Raw genomic sequence first — 20100 nt, 5'->3', positions numbered from 1 at the left:
GGGCTAATCACCTACATACTTCCTCTGGCAAGTATGGAAATTGACTCTATTTTATGCACACTTGCTGGTCAGAACAAGGGAGCACGTGCTGGGGGAGGTGGGTGGTAAATTGCTCCTCAGCTGGAGAAGGCTGGGGCTGCAGTGTGACTTGTGGACTGATTTAGCAAACATGCTCAAAGTGCTCAAGGCTTTTCCTAAAATTTTAATGTAGGCCTGATCCTTAATGAATGTGTTGCAGGTTCAACGTGTGGCCATGTCAGGTGCACTTGGTAGGACTGCATGCAGTAACAATGACACCTCGGTCGTGGACAGAGAAGTTTAAAATATCTCATGGAAAATGTGAATTGTTAGTACTTCATTAATGAATGGTAGCATCCTCTGGTTCTGAGGATCAAGAGCCTTGGTGGTATGGCAGTATGTCATAGTAAATCAAGTATATTCTTTGTGAACATAAAAGAGAACATTGTAAGGGTGATCAAAGACTTCTGTTTTTGTCTCTTTTTTTTTTTGGTGAAGAACTTGCTTAAGTGCTGTGTCACAAAAGGAGACTTAATTTCCAGAACATAATTATGAGTTAGAAGTGTTGTGGCTGCAGCAGGAAGAAAACAGAAGGGATGGTTAGTTTTTTTTGTGAGCATGTTCTTCGCACTGGGAACGCATGTACTGGATGACTAACTTCTGTGGTTTAAAAATCCATTGCATTGCCACTGTCTTTGTTTTATCGTAGTTTGATTTAGGGAAGGCAAGTGAAATCCTTCTTCCTTTAGAAAGGCAACTTTGGCCCAAAGATGATTGTAAAGTTGTCAAGTGCGGCTCTGCTTCATCTGTCACTTTAAAGTTATATTATGCTAGCTTCACTCCAGATGTGTATACTTTTTTTTAATATTTAAAAATGGTGGAATTTCATTCAGAACTGAATATAGTTATCATTTAATCTGATGTTGGACTTCTACCCTTGGGACTCTGAATTCCAGAACATGGATATTTTTGCAGACTCAGTGTCATCAAATGCTTCCTTCCTTGATAATATTATGTGACATCTTAACATTTTTTATTAATCTTAAATTTAATTGTTGACTACATGTCCAACTTTTCAGTCTGTCTCCTTTTTGGAAACTCTTGACCTTTTATTTTAGAATTTTTTTTCTTCCTTAAAAGGAAACTTGAAAAGACAACACATAAAACTTACCTTAGCAAATCTTCATGCCCTACAGATCCAATTTTGTGAGTTTCTGATCTGGCACCAAATATTGCACACAAGAATAAGAATAAACCCAGCAGGCATTTAACAGTGAATCAGAATTTATGAAGAACTTGAACTCCCTTGTTTTATTAAATGATCAGGTATGAAGGTGATTCAGGACAGACCCTGACACAAGTTCTAAAGTTTCAGTTCTTTCTGGTGGGATAATTTTTATATATTTTTCTAATGGAAACCACTACAAGCGATAAAGGATATTTATTTTTGTACATAGTTAAATAAAAATGAAACAGAATTTGGATGAGGAAAAGTAACAGTGGGGGAAGGATTTGGATATTCCTCCCTGCATGTCAGTTTCTATAAGTCACACTGACCATGGTTGCCAAAAATATAATTCAAATCCAGAAGAAGAATTTGCTCTAAGTCCCCAGACAGAGGGCTTGAAGGGATTGTTGGGATGCATAGCCAGACTTTGTTGGAAGGATCTGATGGTAAAAATCCAAAGTGGGCTGACTTGACATTTCATTAATCTGTGCAGTCCACCTAAACTGGCAAGTCTCATTAACACCTAAGAACTTGTATGCCTGCCCATGGAATTAATGAAGATCAAGTTACTTCTGTACATTTTTTATTCTATCTTAAGGGAAAGTTGGTTCTTTTCTCTTTTTTTCCTGGCACTTTTGGATATGTTTCATTAAATGAAAATAGATCTTGAGAGCCACTGAGGAAAGTCAAAGGTGCTTTCAGACGTATGTAAAGAGTTATGATTTCAACTTATGTAGCATTTCTGTTTTATTGGCAATAATCCTTTCCATAGGCTTTTTACTGACAAAGAAGATAAAATACATTGTCCAGCTTTACTTGAAGATTTTTCTATAAAAGACCCCTGGATGAAACGAGGACAAGCACCAGAGTGTACTTGTCCTAAACATCTGGGCTGTTAAATAGCTAAGGGAAGTTCTGCATTGCTCACGCCCCAGACAGAAGCACAGCCCTTGACTTAAGGGAGGTCGGTAGAGAGGATCGTTTTACAAGGGTAGGAAAGTGGCGCCCTCGGGTAGTCTCCAGTAGTGTCACAATATAGGCAGTTTCAGCAATAGCAATCTATATCCCATTGCTTGTGGGGGCCGGGGTGATCTGCCAGGATTCAAGGTGGGAGTCTCCTACGTCAGGGCAGGTCAAGGTTACCTGTCATTCACAGGGAGAGGGTGGGGGTTAAAATCTAGGTTATTTTGAAAATAAGGCCCTTCAGAAATCTCTGATGGTTGGGTAGGAAAGGCATTCCCTCCCTGCTAGCCTCTGCCAGCTTTAAGTCTGGAGCTTTTTTTTTCATGTCCCTAGGACAACAATTTAGTACTGTCTGTGCCCCTCAGGACTTCAAGCTTTTTAACATTTCCTTTTGAAACCTTTGTGTTGTATAGCTAAAAGGGCTAGAAATCTACCTGGGTGTGTCGTTTTTTGTTTTGTTTCAGAAAGCTGTGCTGTTCCAAGCTTAAGAGGTGGTAAACACTGTGACTCATGGCTCAGAAGGGGCTGTGAAACCTAAATCATTATTGCCTGGAGCTCCTCAGATGGAGTCTGCTATATCAATATAAAATATTGATATACATTGGACCTGTTAAGGTCTCTGATAGAGCTTTCACTTTTTTTTTTTTTTTTAATAGCTGGAAGTTTGTGCTTTGATGTGTGACTGTTACTGAATGTCTCACCAGCTGCTCGTTGGTGACAACTAATCAGTCATTTATGGCTGTTGGAAGGGAGGATTATGTGGAAGGGACCTAGGTAGCCTGGTGAACCTTTTTGGTTTTGTTTTTTGAAGGCAGTACAGCTGCATGGGGAACAAATCTGACAGAATTATTATAAATTGAACTGGTAAAAAGAAGGTGTAAGAAGTACACCATTCCATGGGTTTCAAGGCAAGTATTTGATTTCAAGTAGAAATCTGAACTTTCACTTTTTTTTTTTTTTTTCAATTCACCTGCATTTCAGTGAAGGGAAACTGTGATGTTGTTTCCACCATGTATGTTAAAAATGGCAGGAACCCTTAACCTCTACTCAACCTGGGTTGGCTTGGAACTCCAATTTCTACCAGCCCATCTGCGTGACCCAGAGACAAAGTTGGGGGGTATTCCCAGCTGGCTATGCCGTAGTGCTCTGGGAGGAGGATTTACTGGCATGGCCTTTTCACCCTTCATGTTATGGGCCATCAGCCAAATTTGGTAGAGGTAGCAGGAGGGCAGTAGTACCTTTCAAAATCCCTGAGTAAATCTATCCCTGGATGAAAATTTTCATTATCATGTCTTCACAAATGTCAGATATTCTATATTGCAAGCAGTGCTTCCAAGTTGTTTTCAGCCATCTGGGTATAGGATTTGTCCACCAAGTGTCACGTGTCCTTCAGTGCATCTGAGACCTGGGTACATAAGTTCTTTATTGGGCGGCCGATAAGATGGATGTTTGCACACGAGTTTATATGACCATATCACTAGTAAAAATCCCTTTCTCTTTATAGAGATTACAAGGCTTATTATCCTTCTCTCAGGGCATGCATACAGCTTCCATCAACTTCACCGTTAATGAGAGCACTGCATAGACAGATCGCGAGGAGAATCAGAAAACCTCTTACATTTTCACTCAGGCTGTGTTTATGATGTTAGTAAATTCTGCAGCTGGAGTTGAAGACAAGACAGATTAGCCATTTAAAACCAATTTTCCAACCCCATTTGTATTTAAATAATCTTGTTACAAAAGGACTCTGTGGTTCAGAGCAAACTAGGCTTATAATTATATTTTCAATATGGATAAATCAGCTGTGTGTGGACACACTAGCTATTGATTGGAAGACATAAAACATAAATCTTATGGCTTGTAACAAGAAAATGATTTTCCAGTGTTTTTAAGTGTTGAATAATTCAGAATTTACTTTACCTGCATACGCACCACAGCTTGAGTCAGTCCAAATTGCGTATATTAATGGGACAAAAGTGTGGGCTGTGATACAATGCTATTTCATTTTAGATAGCAATTTTTATGCCCTCTATAAGGAGAAATACTTTACAAAGCTGAAAAACAATTATGCAGGAAGACGCAAAGGAAAGGGGAGTAAGGATGCATAGAATTATGTAGCAAAAGGAGAAAAGGGATGTTCTTCAAAGTTTTTGAAAAGTTAAGGAATTGGAGATGAAGGGAGACTGCCCTGACAGTGGTAGAGCACATTCTTGTATTAGAACCACGAAAACGTGTGAAAAGACAAAAAAGTGGAAAATGGTATAGATAGCAAGGAGATAGTTCATACTCTGTGCAAATACTTGCACACATGAAGTACAAGTTTGGAGCTCACTGTTTGCTGGTGAAGCTCTTCCACTGTTAGCTGCGTATGGAAGGGTGAAGATGACTTCAGGTAGAAAGAGGGGCAACAGTGAGTCCTAAACCCAAAGCTGGATGATAAGATAGGAAGTGTTTGACAATGACACCTGGGTCACAAATGGTGCAGAGCTTCCCCCAGGGAGAAGTGCCACAAAATCAGTCCCACCTCCTGCAGGTGCAGTGTGAGGACTGGAGAGGTGATAGGAAGCTGAAGATGGTTTAGGAGTGTATGCAGCTCTCAGGGGAGCAGGAAAAGTCTTCAATAGAGGTGATAAAGATCCCTTTCATCCTCTTTCCTCAGGAAAACCCTTGCTTGCATGTGTGAGCTTTTGCTGAACCAGAGGCTTTTCTAATGAAATCTAGAGGAGGGTCATTCTTAATTGGCTTATAAATCTACTGGAGTGCTGTAAACTTTCCCATTTCCACTCTAGCTGGATAATGATTGTGGAACTGTTTTGGTGAGTTAATTATCGTGAACGTAGTTAGAATATTAATCTTCTTGTCAGATTTATAGTTGCGCTAATTTATTCTAAAGCATCTTTTAGCTCCAAGTCCTAATGCCCTCCAAGCAAGACCAAAATTCTACCTGTAGTAAAGACAGGTCCTGTATTGTTTGCTTAGATGAGAGAATGAGTTTATTTGCCTTGTTATAATGCTTCCCACTGCCCTAGTATTCAGATATATTTAATCTCCTCTATGCACAGTAATTATTGCCAGGCAAATAGGTATTAAAGAGTATCTGTGGATTATTTTCTTTTCCATCACCTTTTGCTCTCAGAAGTGAAGAAAAAAAACAGAACAATTGCTACTTTCAAGTAGGAACGAAGGAACCAATTCAGCCTTGCTGCAGGGAGGCAAGGCTCTTTAGAGCTTTCATCACTTTTCCTGTAAGAGACGTTATTACAGCTTTTGAAGAGCCAACCGTTAGCCATTTGTTGTATTTAGAACTGCTCTGATTTAAGACTATCTGATTCTGAGATGCTGTTTGGATGTTAGTGATTTGCTTCTAATTCTGGTTTAGTTTACTGAGCTGGCTGCAAACCTGACCTCCAAAGTATGTTCTCAGGAAATCTGTCTGTCTTGATACTTCCAGGGCAGTCCTCCTGTTGGGAAAATAATTCACCGTGTCAGTATATCCGCTTTTGTTAAGTGCGCTCAGTATGGATTTATGCCTGAATAAAATAAATATACACAGATTATGAATTACACTTCAGTGTTGAGATATTCAAATTATCCTTGAACTAACTGAATTTTTGCATGAATTCTGTGACATTGCAATATGCTTTTATAGTTGCTTAACTGTAAAGTGTCTAGAGAATTTAATGCTGATGTTATCATGATGCCCATCAATAATGTCTTCAATACTTCTGTACTTGGTATCTGGCATCATTTTACCCTTACCCAGGAAACTGCAAGAAATGTGGCTATGTGAAGTCACTGCTGTTGTCACTGACTTCCTAATCCTGTTCCTTCGCACATTGCCTAAAATTTACGTGTTCTGTAACTATTTAGCTTGGGGATGCTGTGAAATGTCCCTAGATTTCCAATTTCTACATCCCATATTTTCTGTATGACCTGGTCTCTCCAATACTTCATTATCTCAGGGATTACGAGGTGTAACTCTAGTGCTGGCTCTAAGAGATTAGAGTGGGGAGAGGGGTATGCGTGGTTCCAGTTGTTGAAGGCTGGTCCTAAAACATTCATGTCTTCCAAAGATCTCCTGCAGATTTGTCTGCCATAGCCATAAAGCTATTGTTTTCCCCTCCAGGGTTCCACTAAGAGAGTTAAAGTTAGCGGCAGCGTGCTAAGATAGACGTGTGGTAAACAGTGGACGTTTCCGCTCAGATGAAGGCTTTTGGCCACATCAGTAGATCAAGTTTCATTGTTGTTTGCAAATCATATTCTATCGTATGTGAAGCTATAAAAAGGTGCCTTTACAAATTATAAATAAATATGGAACAAAGAGTGCTTCAATCCATTTATAGTTTCACCTCTGGTGAGCAAATGACCATTTGCAAATGGACTAAAATGAGAAAGCAGCATAAAGCAAAGAACAAACAGTAAAACTGTTTTGCTAAAGGAAAATGCATCATTAATTTGTTCGTAGCAAACAATTTACAAAGATTAACCAAATAAAAACGTCCCAGGGATAAGCACTAAAGCTGATCCACCCACAGCTGAAAGCCATTCTGAAACAATAATAGTTGGATTGACTGTGGTGCTGTGCAGAGAAGTTACCTGACTCCTCAAATTGCTTCCAGAGCCAGTCTGCATGTATATATTTTGAACCAAGAAAAAGCCTTTACAGAATACAATATGCAAATATTTTTCTTCTACAATGTTCCCAACGAAGCCTATGCTAATTTCCATGGTCCTTCTGGGTCATATTAATCAGGATTGAGTGGCTTCTGGGGTTGGTAATGAGATCTGGAGGTTTTATCATTATAAAAAGCCTGTTTAATCCAAATGGAATGATTCTAAGGCAAAAAGCTCATTTATATTTTGTACTGCTGAGTGTTCTGGTAGCAGCCAGATGAAGGTGAAATGCTCAAGAAGAACATCCTTCGGAGTTTGTGCATAGTCCTGGTGGGAAGATAGTGGGAGCTTTGGGGGTTTTGTTTATGGAGTACCTTTTTCCTTTGAAAGGAAAGCTCCTGAAAACAACACCGCTAGTCAGTACTGGTTGTGTTTCCGGGGTGCGGATCTTGATGATTCCTTTGCAGTTGTTTGGTAACTTTTAGGAAAACTGAGAATGGGTCTAGGTGTCCTAACATTCACTTAATTTGCAAACTCTTAGCTAATGAGTAGTCTTACTGTACGTTACTGTACATAAAATGAATTGTTGTGCTGCTGAAAATTGTGTCACTTCTACTGATTCTCTCAGTTACATTAATTTTAATAATTAACCAGTTTATCAGCTGCTCTTGTTGCACTTGGATTGTTCAGGTCTTTAGTAACTGTTAGAGTAATTTACCTATTTTGCTCTGAAGCCTTTCTAAACTTTGGTTTATTCCTGTAGCAAGAAACTCAGGAACAGAAGTTTTGCATATGGTTGGTGGAAATAATGTGTAATAATAAGAGGCAAGCTATAAACAAACCATTGCAAACTACTCTAGGACTATGATTTTATTAAGATATTAAGCATTGACAGACCATTGGCTAAGCAAAGCAAAGTGGTATTATATAGGTATCAAATTTACTTATTAGATGTGCTAATAAAGTGGTGAGCACCTTGGAAGGAGGAGAAAGAGAATTGCCGTGATATCTGAAATCGAGTTGAGACAGGAAGAGTGAGATGGGAAGAGAGGTAGGAAGCTGTAGTTATGGCCAAAGCTTCAATACCTGCAGTGGAAATAAAGACCTGTTTCATTACATCTGTACATATATTAGTAAACCTGTCTGTATTTCTTTGAAATGTAACTGTTAAACTTTTTAATATGCATCTCACACTTTTGGGGAGTTGCGTATATCTGTTCTGCAGCGGTCAGCTTATGTTTCTGGAGTTTGTAATCAGAGATTAAACAAAGTGTGAGCAAACCAAGACAGAGTAATTTTTAAATAACATTACTTGAACTTTCAACCTTCAGGGAATAATATTCATGAGTTAGGGGTGCAATTGCAGTCCTTGAAGTCCTTGAAATACTATGAAAGTTACGTGTGTGTGTGTATGTATGTGTGTGTATATATATATATATATGTGCATGCCTTTACAGCTTCAAGGAGAAATGAGATTTGGCTCAGAAATAAAACCTAGCAAAGCAGTTGTGTTTAGGGAACACTTAATGTGAGTCACTTATATTTAATCTAAATATGCAGACTCCCACATTGGTGATTAGAATGGACAAGCCTTCTCTGGAGAAGTTTCTTCCTTCCCTGAGACAAGGTTTGATAGGCTTTGGAGAATTTATGTGGAAAGACCAGCTTCCTTTGAGAACTGAGACTAAACATGAAATATACACCAAAATAATGATTTCATTTACAACAACTTACATTTGGAAACTAGATGTATCAGTTTAAAATATGCTTCATAGTTGTCTCAGAAGGGCCACTGTCCTGATTGAAAGTCAAGCAAGCATCCAAACTTGTACCAGTTCATTTAAGAAAGCTGATCCAAAAAGAACTTTATACCTTCAGCTTGGGAACTGTTTAGAAGACAAAAGCAATTCTGGCAAAGCACTGTAATTCTATATAATCCAATAAATCCCCACAAATCTGAGGTTCAGGTCCTATGGGATGGCACTGGGGCAATAGCTGATTTTGGCTGATGCTTTCAGATCTTTTCTTTGGGTGATGTTGGGGGATAATAATTTATTGAGATTGCGGGGTGGGATTTCTGTAGCAGCATCAAAAGAAAACCTCAATCTGACTCTGGATCAAGGTTTTCTAACTCTACTCTCATGTTGTCATCAGGAGACTGCTAAATGTCTAAAATGAGTGTCCTACATTCTCCATGTCAAACCCCAGCCTGTGTTTTCCTGGTAGTCTCAGGGCGCAGATGTTCATTCTGTACTGTACTGCTGGTCCACAGTTATTCATTTCTCCTTGTCAAGTCCTTCAGACCCAAGAGCGTTTGGATATTATATACTGGATATTATATCAGTCATATTATATAATGTGCCTAGTGAACAGAATATTTTCACTATCAGTGTCCATTAATAATAATACATACAAGCTGTACATATGTCACTATGCTTGGCAGATGCTTCTTGGAGCTTTCTTGTTTGGACCTCAGTTTAAAAAAAAAAAAAAAAAGGAGAGAGAAACAAAGAAAAGCTATAGAAAAAGTGCCCACTTCTTTGGTCTATTACTCAGTAAATAAATACAGATAGATTTTAGGCAGGAAAGCCAATATCAAGATCTATCCTCTTGATATTGAAGGATATATCTTTTGGATGTTTTTTTCTTGCATCAACTGGTTCTTCATGGAAGAGATCTGCTCTCCAAGTAAGAAGGCACACTTCGGTGGGTTTGTTTGTTGTTTGTTTTTTTTTGTTTGTTTGTTGTTGTTTCTTTCTTTCTTTCTTCAGTAAAGCAGTCTCTGGGGGGAAAAAAAATTCTTTAGAAATTTAAGAAAAAAATCCACCTCATGGCTTTCAAGCTATTTTGCAATGGAATCATTGATTGTTCAAGCATCTGTCATTATATTCATTATGTGTCTTTAGAATAGGTAATTTTCCTTGCTTTTTGATTTGTGTTTCAGAATGCATACATTCAGGCTTTTATCTGCATCTAATATGTGGTCGTCTGTAAGCACTTTCTACTCTCTTTAAACTTTCTAATTTCAGTTTGTTTCTTGTTACAAGATCACAAAAACAAATGATTTATGCTGAAGAAGATTTGGAGCTAGTGCAGTGATAAATGTAGTTCTTTCTTGGTTTTGTTTTCTGTAGAAGGAAAATCAAAACTTGGTTTTGGTGTTGAGAGCAGCCTGTAATGTCTAATTAGAGTTAGATTCTTTCCCAAGTTTTAGTCCTTTTTGACAGTGAAGACAGCTGAAGTATGCATATGACTTCTGTAGAGAGCACATCATGTTAACAAATTAACCCCCCCAAAAATATATAACAAAATTCTATCAGCCAAAGCAAAAACTATCCCAGTAGAATTATTTAGAAAATTTCCAGTAGTTGTGATCCATTCAGAGGTGCTCTCCTGTCCAGCTATCTGCACAACATTATATATGTATAAATACGCATAAAAAAAGGAAAATATGATTATTCTTAGGGAAACTGATTCTTTCAAATCTGATGGCTGTGGAGGTCATGTCTAGTAGCTTCTGGGTGTGTTGCTGAAGATATTCTGAATTCCCTCATTACAGGAGGGAATGTCATGTTCTGCAGTGATGCACAAGACATCTTCGCAACTCCCCTACCTGTGCTATTCACCACCACCACCACCATTATTATTATTATTATTATTATTATTATTTCCTTTAACACGTCTTTTATGTGCCTTGTTAGACTGGACACATATATTATTGTGATGAGGATATCAAAGATGAAAAATTAAGTAGCCTTTAGTTTCCTGTAGAGTTCAGAGGGTTATCTAATTTTTCTGTGGAAGTTATCAAGTGGAAAAGAGTCTGAAGATGGTTCTTGAAGTTTTGGAAGTTCTCAGTATCTCCTTTCTAGTTGGGCCACTTCCTGTTACCACCACTTGAAGCAAGTAGCTACTGACTTTAAACAATGCTTTCTGAGATCAGTGAGGTTATTCAGGTAAAAGTAACTACTCATCTGAATGGGGATTTTAGCCTGTGATCTGGCAGGCATATGAGCACTGAACTCATGCATTTCCATTTGCAGAATAAGCCATGAAGCATAACAATTTAGAAATGAGGAAATCTGAAATGTTGATTCCGAATAAACCTATAATAGAATTTCCAGAAGTGCCGGGATTTCATCCCACACGTGTAATTAGGTACTGAATATAACATATTGTAGAGTAAGGACTATACAATTATGTACTTGCTGAACTTGAAAGTTGTGCAGTTTTCTCCTTTGCTGTGATGCTTCTTTTCCTCTTTTTCTGATAAACTGTCTCATTGCCTATTTGTCTCTTGAATGTTTTTTTTTTTTTCTTGCCAGTGTTTTGTGTCTGGCTAGACTTAGTAGAAGCAACTGAATATCTGAAGTCTGATTTTTAAAAACATGAGCTGTGACGGCACATTCCCCGGACTTCTCACTGTCTTCCACCTAACTCTTTTTCTTCTTTTCCCTCTACAAAGCTGGAAATCAGTTTTTAGTGCTAGCTTTAGTATTTGAAGGCTTATAATAGAACCTGTGATTATAATCTATATTTGGTTTATATCAGACATCTGGTTACTGCTTTGTTAAAATATGTGCCCTATTTCATACGTGTGTGTATGTGGTAAAGCATACATTATTATAAAGGTTAACAAAGTGATTTGGAAGGAATAATCTTATGAAATTAGATTCACAGATATTTAAGACAAGTTTGAAGAGTTATTGGCAAACATGCAGAGCAGATGTGTGTGTGTGTATTATATAAAAACAAATTAAATGTGCAAGACAGTGGAGAAGCAAATCAGAGAGGGAAAGCAGAATTTCACGTGACATTCATCCTGCCACGTCTGTGAGAATGCGACAATGATGATTTATAATTACTGTGATGAAAATAACGATGATTCTGCTGTCATATTTTTACGATAGCCTCAGGAGTATAAGTAATTATGTGATCAGTTGATTCTACATATTCACAAATTTAGCTATTTATCATAATTTGGTTAGTCACTTGGATTTAGTCCAGACTCTTATTTCATACACTTAATTGTAAAAAGGGCAAGTGTAAGGAAACAAATTTCCTTTAGTTGCATGTACCCAATCAAAGTTGGTTCTATTAATAGAATCCACATTATCAATTGCATGCTTGTTTATTCCAGGTTTAAAACAAAATGTGCACACACAGTACAAAACACTGAGAACAGAAACACAAATAACACAAAACATAATAATAATAATAAAAATCCTCACACAGAAGTGTTGCAGAACACACCTACATTTCCTTTTTGGAGACTCAGTGGTTACCTAAAAATTGCATATTTGTTGCATTTTGGCTGCATAAAAGTTGGATGTTCAGTGATTAAATCAGATAGAATTTAGGGGTCCAGCTTTCATTTTTGGTTCTATGCCCACTAAGGCCCTTCTGTGCTGATCCCCATCCTAGTATTGTCATTCATGCATAAATTTGTGCTGATTTCAGGGCATACAAAACTATTGTTATTTATAAAACTGTTTTATCATAAACTGTTTTTGATACTTTTATGGCTGCCAGAAAAATTTGTCCCACCTGCTCTACTTTCCCACAAAGACCCTTGGTTTTGGTATTGAAAAGAAAAAGGCATACTAAAAAGCTACTGGTGGATGTACAGGTGTATAGCCAATTTCCAAGATACTACTACACAGTTGCACACTGAGTTGTATGTTGTATTTGTGGCTGATTCTATAATGTTATAAACTGGCTGGAATATTAAATAGAAGGAAAATGTTATGCTGAAATTTAGTCATGACAATTTCAGTGGAAGTCTCAAAAGCACTTTCAAGGCTTCAGATTTTTCTGATTTTCTGTTCTTTTTGATTCTTATTCCACAGTAGGATGAGATTAAAACTTCAGCCATCTTAACACCTTGGACTTAGACAATATTTGTCTTTGTTTTTCTGAGGCAGAGAGGCAAATTAGTGAAAAGGCACTTTATTCTATAAAATAAATTTATGCTCAGAATCTGTTAACGTACTGGAGCAAAATTAAAAGCTCTATATACTGATAATGCCTTCCTGCAGTCTAATAGTACTTTATATACAATAGCAATGTTTTTTCTATATATTTCTACACTAATAATGTAGAAGGCCAACTACTTACCTAACGCTGGCTGTTGCACGACCCTCTTGTTGCCTTCTAGGGGCCCTTATGCGTTCAGGCACAAAACTTAACGCGGCATCAAATGGTCCTAGAGGGTTTCTTTGTCTGGGCAGCAGCAGGCGCAGTGATTACAAACAAAGCATCACAATGCCTCTGGTGAAGTAGCAGAGCAGTCAGGCCTAGACATCTTGCAGCCTTGGTCCAAGACAATGAGCCATGGCCTGCTTTATATCAGTTTGTCTTAAATTCCCTGATTAGGCATGTTTCTTTATCGTATGTCATTCGCTATCTTCCCAGCCCAATTATACCTACAAGTTTTCAAGCACATGGTTATATGAATGGATTGAGTGTAATTCAGATTTGGCAGATAGGCTAAAGTTTTCCAGGGTTCTTTGTAGTTAGTTAAAAGCTGAAAACCCAGTGTTTGTATCGCTTGAATCATGCAGATTGTTCATCTCTATGCAGCCATATACTTCCTGCTACCTTGCGCCATTCTTCTAGGTCTTGGCAGGCTTCCTTCAGGGATCAAAGTAATACCCTTGCATTGCTGTGCTACTTTTAAAGTAGCTCGGATTGACATCGAATGCCTCATCTCCTGAGACTTTCCCACGACAAGTTGAGGGGCTATGGCCCAGAGCTGCATTCTTTTCCCTCTTATTTTCTGATCTTCCAGCTTGGTGAGCCGGAATGAAATGGCTCTCAGGAGCAGTGGCAGACAATGGGAAATGATGGGTTTGTGGTGAGGCTTTTCAGATGAAATGAAGAGCCTGAACCTGGCCCAGAGGAGGGTAGAACTGAAGCCAAGTCCTTCTCTTCCAACTTAGCACAGGTTTTTAATTTCCAGGGTATCTGTTTTATGTACTGGCTGCTTCAGTTTGTGATGGCACCAAGGGTGATGATAGCATTAGAAAACAGTGGCTCTCACAATTTGAGTTGGTTCAAGGTTAGGCAGCAGCAAAGTATCTCACTGCTTAGACTCACAAGTTTGGGCAAGCAGAGGAACAGAACTGTAGGAAATTGGAGAACCTCCAGGTCAAGTGGTTGAAGAGTTGAGAAATCTGCGTTAACCAGATGCTTAGCTGCAAGGTTTAGAATTAGGGTTTGGAACTTCAATGACTTAAATCTTCTGAAGTCTTTTTGAAAGTCTTTACATGAGTCTAGTTTTATGGTTATATAAATTTTGGGATAGTGGTAGAAGGGACTCTCTGTTCCATCATGGATAAATTGTAATGAAATGGCAGTAGACTTAAGGGGATCAATATCACTCTTCTGTGCAATTTTTAAAAAACAAAGTTACAGCAGAAAAGCCAGTTATTGCAGTGCTACTTAATTCACGTAGTAATAGAGTGTATTGATTGATATTATCATAAATAACAAAACGCTTCATCTGTGCCTCCTCATCGCCCTATTGTATTATGCGTACAGGCCAAGACTAAAAAAAAAAAAAAGAGAAAAAAAAAGCTACAGCCCTTCTGAGCCTCAGGCTAACAAGCCTTATTGATTGCACTTGTCATAAGTAATCTAAAGCTAAAAGATGATAACTCATAGGATTTGTACGTAGCTGTTGTAGGCCAGGCTTGGACCCACCATGTTTTCTATATGGGCAATGTGTATAGAAGCTGTGCCTATGTTTTAGCAGCTGCAATGTGTTACTGGAAGCTGAGTGCAAACAGAAGCCTCGTGTTCTGAACAGTGACTGGCAAAAATCAATCTTAATTAGGCTGCAGATATTCAAGGCCACTTCTAAACCTGAGCCTCTTCTTGATCCCCTTTAATTATGTATTCAGATCAAAATGACATCCTGAGCTATTATCCTGCTTGTTAAACCCACTCAGTCACTTGTTGTCTGAGCAAATGCATCTACGTTTTACTAAGCGGTATAAATGGTTTCCTCCATCAGTCCCCTTGCTGTGGGAACTGCAGCAGTGTCCTTCAGCAACTTGGTTTCCTGGGCTTGCTGCAAAACTTTGGAGTTACTTTATGGAAGTTATTTTTTCTATTCAGACCATCCTGACCTGTCATTTGGCCTCTTTCTCTGTTGGCTTCCAGGGGCACCTCTGTTCTTGGGTGATAACTCAGAACATTATTAAAGTATGTACAGGGAAACAAAAGCTTTTCTTTTGTTTGTTTTTGTTCTTTTATCTCAAGTATTAGTTCTCACTCACAACTACTCCTTCCCTTGCACTTCACAGGAAGAGGCAGAGAGAAGCACATTAGGTGTGGGAGCTTGGACACTTGTTTACTAATTAGTAGGGTTGACATTTAGGATTAGGTGAGGAGCGAAAGGTGTTTAACCAGTGTGCAGACTGATGCTAATTTAGTGTTGTACATGTGACCTTTCCTTTAAAAATGTACTGCAAACACTGCTTCCTTGGGTCTTAATGGCATACTGTGAGATAGTAGGTGAAACTGAGGAAAATACCTGAGCTAGTGTAAAATCCCCTCAACTTGCATACAGGTGAGACAGTAGATGGAATGGGAACATAATGAATCTGATAAAACTGTATTTCTAATCTCTCAATATTATCTTAGAGGGATGGGCAGAATACTGTGAGGCAGGACACCATAATCCTGAGGATACGTATTTGGTAGCCAGCTGAATTACATATGAAAATGAAAGCTAGAAAAATCATAAGCATTTAAACAAAATCAATGCTAACATGGGCACATTGGAGGTGATGCCAATGAAGGTCTTTTGCTTTACATGGAGGTCAGCACGTTCCAGTGTTTATTCAGACCAATGGGTTGTATTCCCTGTTTATAAACACTGTTTGGCAGAGGTCCTTTCGTAGGACCCCTTCTTGTTTCTCTCTCCTTTCATTTTGATTTTTTTCTTCTTTATACTCTTTTCAGTGGAGTTTTGTTTCTTCTATTATTTAGTCCTTCTTGCAAAGTTTTGTTGGATGTAATTTCCATACTTTCTGTTCGTTATAGTTTTTTTTAAAAAAACAAAACAAAACAAAAAAAACTTCTGTAGCACTGTTTTTGCTGGTATTGAGCTACTAAACATCAATGCACTGCAGACAAAATGTGTGTGTGTGTGTATATATATATATGTGTGTGTGTATATATATATATATATATATATATATGGAATGTTACCTCTGAGGTGTAGCAAAGGGAATACTTGTGTTCCAGTCCTGTAAGAAACATGAACTCAAATTTTCAGGAATCAGATAAGAAAAAAAAATCTCAACTGCATCATGCTTAGTTCTCTGAAAGGTACTGTATCATAATTTTGCAAGAGGATATAGTCATATATGTAGAAAGGTTGTTTTATTTTCATTTACCTGAAAATTCTGGTCTGCTCTACTACTGCTCTTAGAAAGAAAGCTGCAAGTAAAGCTCTTGTTTGTGTCTGTTATACTGGACCTTAGGATTGAATTTGTGATGCCCTAAATAAGAAGAAAGGCTCCTGTCAGTTCCAGGATTTATCAGTCTTTTGTGCTCTGTAGTTTTCTAGTAACATTTGAGGCTTCTGTGGACCTGCTGTGCAGAGGGCAAAACTTCACAGAAGTCTTTGGAAGTACCTATAGAATAATGTTATTCATGTACTAATATAGCTTGGTTTAGTCAGAAATTGCTTTCTTCAAGCTTTGGTAATAGGTTTGTTTTTTGGTTGCTCTAATACCAATTTTGACCCCATGTGTCTTTGTCACTACTGTGACCTAGAGTCAGTGTCGTCTGGTTTTTAAGCTGCTGTCATCATGAAAAAGTCACATGGGAGTGACATATTCTGATTTGTCTTCAGGGAGGTCCTGACAAGTGCCCTGGACAATGTATCAAAAGCAGAGCCAAGGAAATAGGATTCAGGAGAAGAAGGGAATTGTACTGAGGACAGCTGCAGTGTGGGCTGGTGAGACTACAGGACACCAAAGATCCTGTTGTGTATGTGGATGCTAACAATAACAAACTCTTTGTCTGTTGTATATTGCTGTTCACTTTTATTTCATCATTTGATCAGAGACAAAAGCTTTATATAGTTTTTAAAATAGGTAACACGGTTATTTAATGTGATTTATGTTCTTAGGTTGCAAACATTTTTGATAAGGTCGGTGGTTTTTTTCTATTTTCTATTTAAAATTTAAAGGAGAAGAAGAACATTAGTTGACCTGATAAAATGTTAGGACTATCTAATAAAGGGGATCTGAAGTTACCTGCTACATCTTAATTTCATTACTATATTTAATAACTTAGATTATTATTAGCATATAGTCCTTTAACATGTTGTCCTGCAATCCTATTAGTAAGCAATGGATCAACAATTAAAAATAATTCCTTAGTAGTCACTTTAGACAATAAGCATTCTAAGCTTTACCATTAGACTTATTTGTTATCTTTTCCATATATATATACTTTTTGTTTGTTTGTTTATTTTAAAGTTTTCACATGTCCTGGAGTGTACTCCAAAGAAATAATTTTATTTTTTAGATTTTGGTTTCTTTTGCTTTCTGGGCAAAATCATGACCTTCAACTTTCCTGCATCACCGCTGGCTAATGACTAACTTTCAAATTAATATTCTTCTCTGTAAGTGATTACTGCAGCATGACCTTACAAGTTAGCTTGAATTTTAGCCCAGATTCTGGTAGGTCTGGGTTTATAATGCATTCTTATTAGGTGTCCAAGATGGATGTTTCCTTTTCCCGAGGCTATCAGACACTTTCAAAAGTAACATGCACAGTAGCTGTAATATTACACCTAGTTTTCATGATCTGAGTGGCCTGGAAGCATTAAAAAACATGTAATGATACTCAAGATCAGGGCTGAATCTGACCTTTTATTACACAGGACAAAACAGAGGGTAAACAAATATCTTCAGATAGAAATTAATGTTAATTCACTTCCACCTCCCTAAACCTGCCAGAGGTCACTACTCATCTGGGCTATTAAAATGCTAGTGTTCCCAGACTCAAACAAAACAAAAACATACCAAGCAAGAAAAACAAACAAACAACAACAACAAAAACTGGTTCTTGGCAGAACAATTCTTTCACCCACCATTAGGAATTTGTTTCTGCTGAGGTCTTTACTTACTCCTTTCTCTAAATTACGTTCAGGAAAGTCATGTTTTGAAATGATAAGTTGGTGGAGCACTGAATCTTTATTGGAGCTAATTAGCTACTCTATCTTTGATATGAGCTTTTGCTTTATTTTTGACAGTGTACCACTATCCTTTCAAGAAGTATCTTGTTCTGCTTCCAGGCATACTGACTTTCCAGCTATGCTATAAGCAATTATTTGCAGTAACACATCTTTTTAAAACACCATATTTGTGTAAGAGTTGTTACTGTAAAGGTCAGTACTCTGATACCATTACTTCGCAGTAATAGATGGGGGAAAACCAGACCTAGAGAATCATGGGCACAATCAGAAGAAAGACTTAACTAAAGTCAAATAGAAGAACACAACTCAAACGTTTCTTAATGGAGTGTTTTACTTGTCACCAATGCGCCATGCCAAGTCCCAGTTCATCTGGACAGATACCTGAAGGCTTATTCTGCTTTTCCTTTGTTTTTTTGTTAAAGATATGTAGGGAGACCCTATCCGTACAGTTCTTAAGTAGATTAGACATTTATGACGAAAGAAATGGATGTATTTGATTCTTTTTCAAGAGGGAGATGAACTGTTTTCCCAAGGTTCTCCAGCTGCTCCAAGTGAGGAAGACTTGAAAGAAATTGGAAAGCACACCCAGCCATGCACCTTGACTTTGTTTAGCCTGGATATCAGCATGAGCTGTGCCATTCTCCCCATCTCCATGTCTCCTGACATGCTAATTTCCACTGGAAATCAGTATGAATTGGCCTGGAAGGGTACACAGTAACTTCCAGAAAGTCTCTGCAGTGGGCAAAATCAGGGGCCAGGACAGCGAGACTGCCTGTGAGGTCTTTTGTTCTGCTTTTCAGATGGGCCTTCTGTATTTGCATTATCAGACTCCAGTAGGGATTTCTGTTTTAAAAAAAAAAAAAAAAAAATCTGTTAGCAGTCATGACGGGTAACTTCAAAAATGCTCTTTCCTTATTGCAGACTAACGTGTGCATGGCAAACTATAAAGTCACGCGTAACATTTATGATAGTGAAATACATCACTGACTTTGTACAAGAGTTTGATTTGCTTCAGGACCTAGCTTTGTGGCTCATCAGCATTTTATGTAAATAGGATGATTTGTTTTCTCCAACAGACAGTAAAAATAAGATGTAGTTGATGATAAAATATTCATACAAAAAAAAAAAGATCCATTTTTTCCCCCGAGGAAAGTACTTTAAAATGACAGAACAAGAAGAATATGCAAGAAAGTGGTCCAATGAATGCTGGACTGTTCCTGTTACTATTTTAAGTTAAAATTCACACAGGACCAATTTACTGACTGTAAGTCTTTGCCCTCTACTCAACATTGGTGAGGCCACACCTGGAGCACTGCATACAGTTCTGGGCCCCAAGTACCAGACAGATAGGGACCTAATGGAGAGACTCCAACAAAGGGCCACAAAGTTGGTAAAGAGAATGGAGCACCTCTACCGTGAGGAATGGTTGAAAGAGCTGTAACTCTTTAGCCTGGTGGAGTCTCAGGAGATCTAGTCAATGTGTATAAATACCTAAGAGAGTGGGCACAATGAAGATGGAGCCAGGCTCTTTTCAGTGGTGCCCAGTGACAGGATAAAAGACAAGGGGCACAAAGTGGAACACGAGAGGGCTAAACATCAGGAAGCACTTCTGTGCTGTGCAGGTGACTGAGCAATGGAACAGGTTGTCCGGAGAGGTGGTGGATTCTCCCTCCTAAGACAACCTGCTTGAGCAGGGAGTTTGGACCAGATCACCTCCATAGGTGCCTTCCAACCTCAACCACACTGTGATTCTGTAATAATAATCTTGTATTTCTGAGATAAATGTGTAAATAAAACACACAAAAATGATAAGCAAAATCACTGTTAGTGATGCTTGTAGTATCAGAAGAAACAAAAAATATTATCAGGTGGCCTGCCTAAGCATGTGTGTGCATCTCTTAAATATTCTCTTGTGGTAACTGCTCCCAAGATACGTGCAACTTTATTTGGTGTTTTCTCTCTCCCACAAAACTCTCCTCTCTGCAGAACTATTTAATTTCATTGTGAAGCCTTTGGAGGTTCTCACGGTTTGACATATGGATGGAAACTGTATGTT

The 20100-nt window shown here is 38.1% G+C and overlaps 1 protein-coding gene and 1 long non-coding RNA gene across 9 annotated transcripts in view; one reads left to right on the top strand and one right to left on the bottom strand.

Annotated features, from left to right (window-relative positions):
- Positions 1 to 20100, top strand: part of CNTNAP5 (contactin associated protein family member 5) — a 290859-nt gene that overhangs the window by 83623 nt on the left and 187136 nt on the right. The window lies entirely within an intron of this gene.
- Positions 9481 to 15910, bottom strand: LOC310901742. The gene is made up of 2 exons (XR_014586113.1): positions 12941 to 15910; positions 9481 to 9605 (listed from the first exon to the last, which is right to left on the bottom strand). It is a non-coding gene; the product is annotated as an uncharacterized lncRNA (long non-coding RNA).

The sequence above is a fragment of the Anser anser genome (assembly GCF_964211835.1).
Source record: "Anser anser genome assembly, chromosome: 6".
In the NCBI taxonomy this organism is placed as follows: Eukaryota; Metazoa; Chordata; class Aves; order Anseriformes; family Anatidae; genus Anser; species Anser anser.
This window is presented reverse-complemented; position numbering and strand designations above follow the sequence as displayed.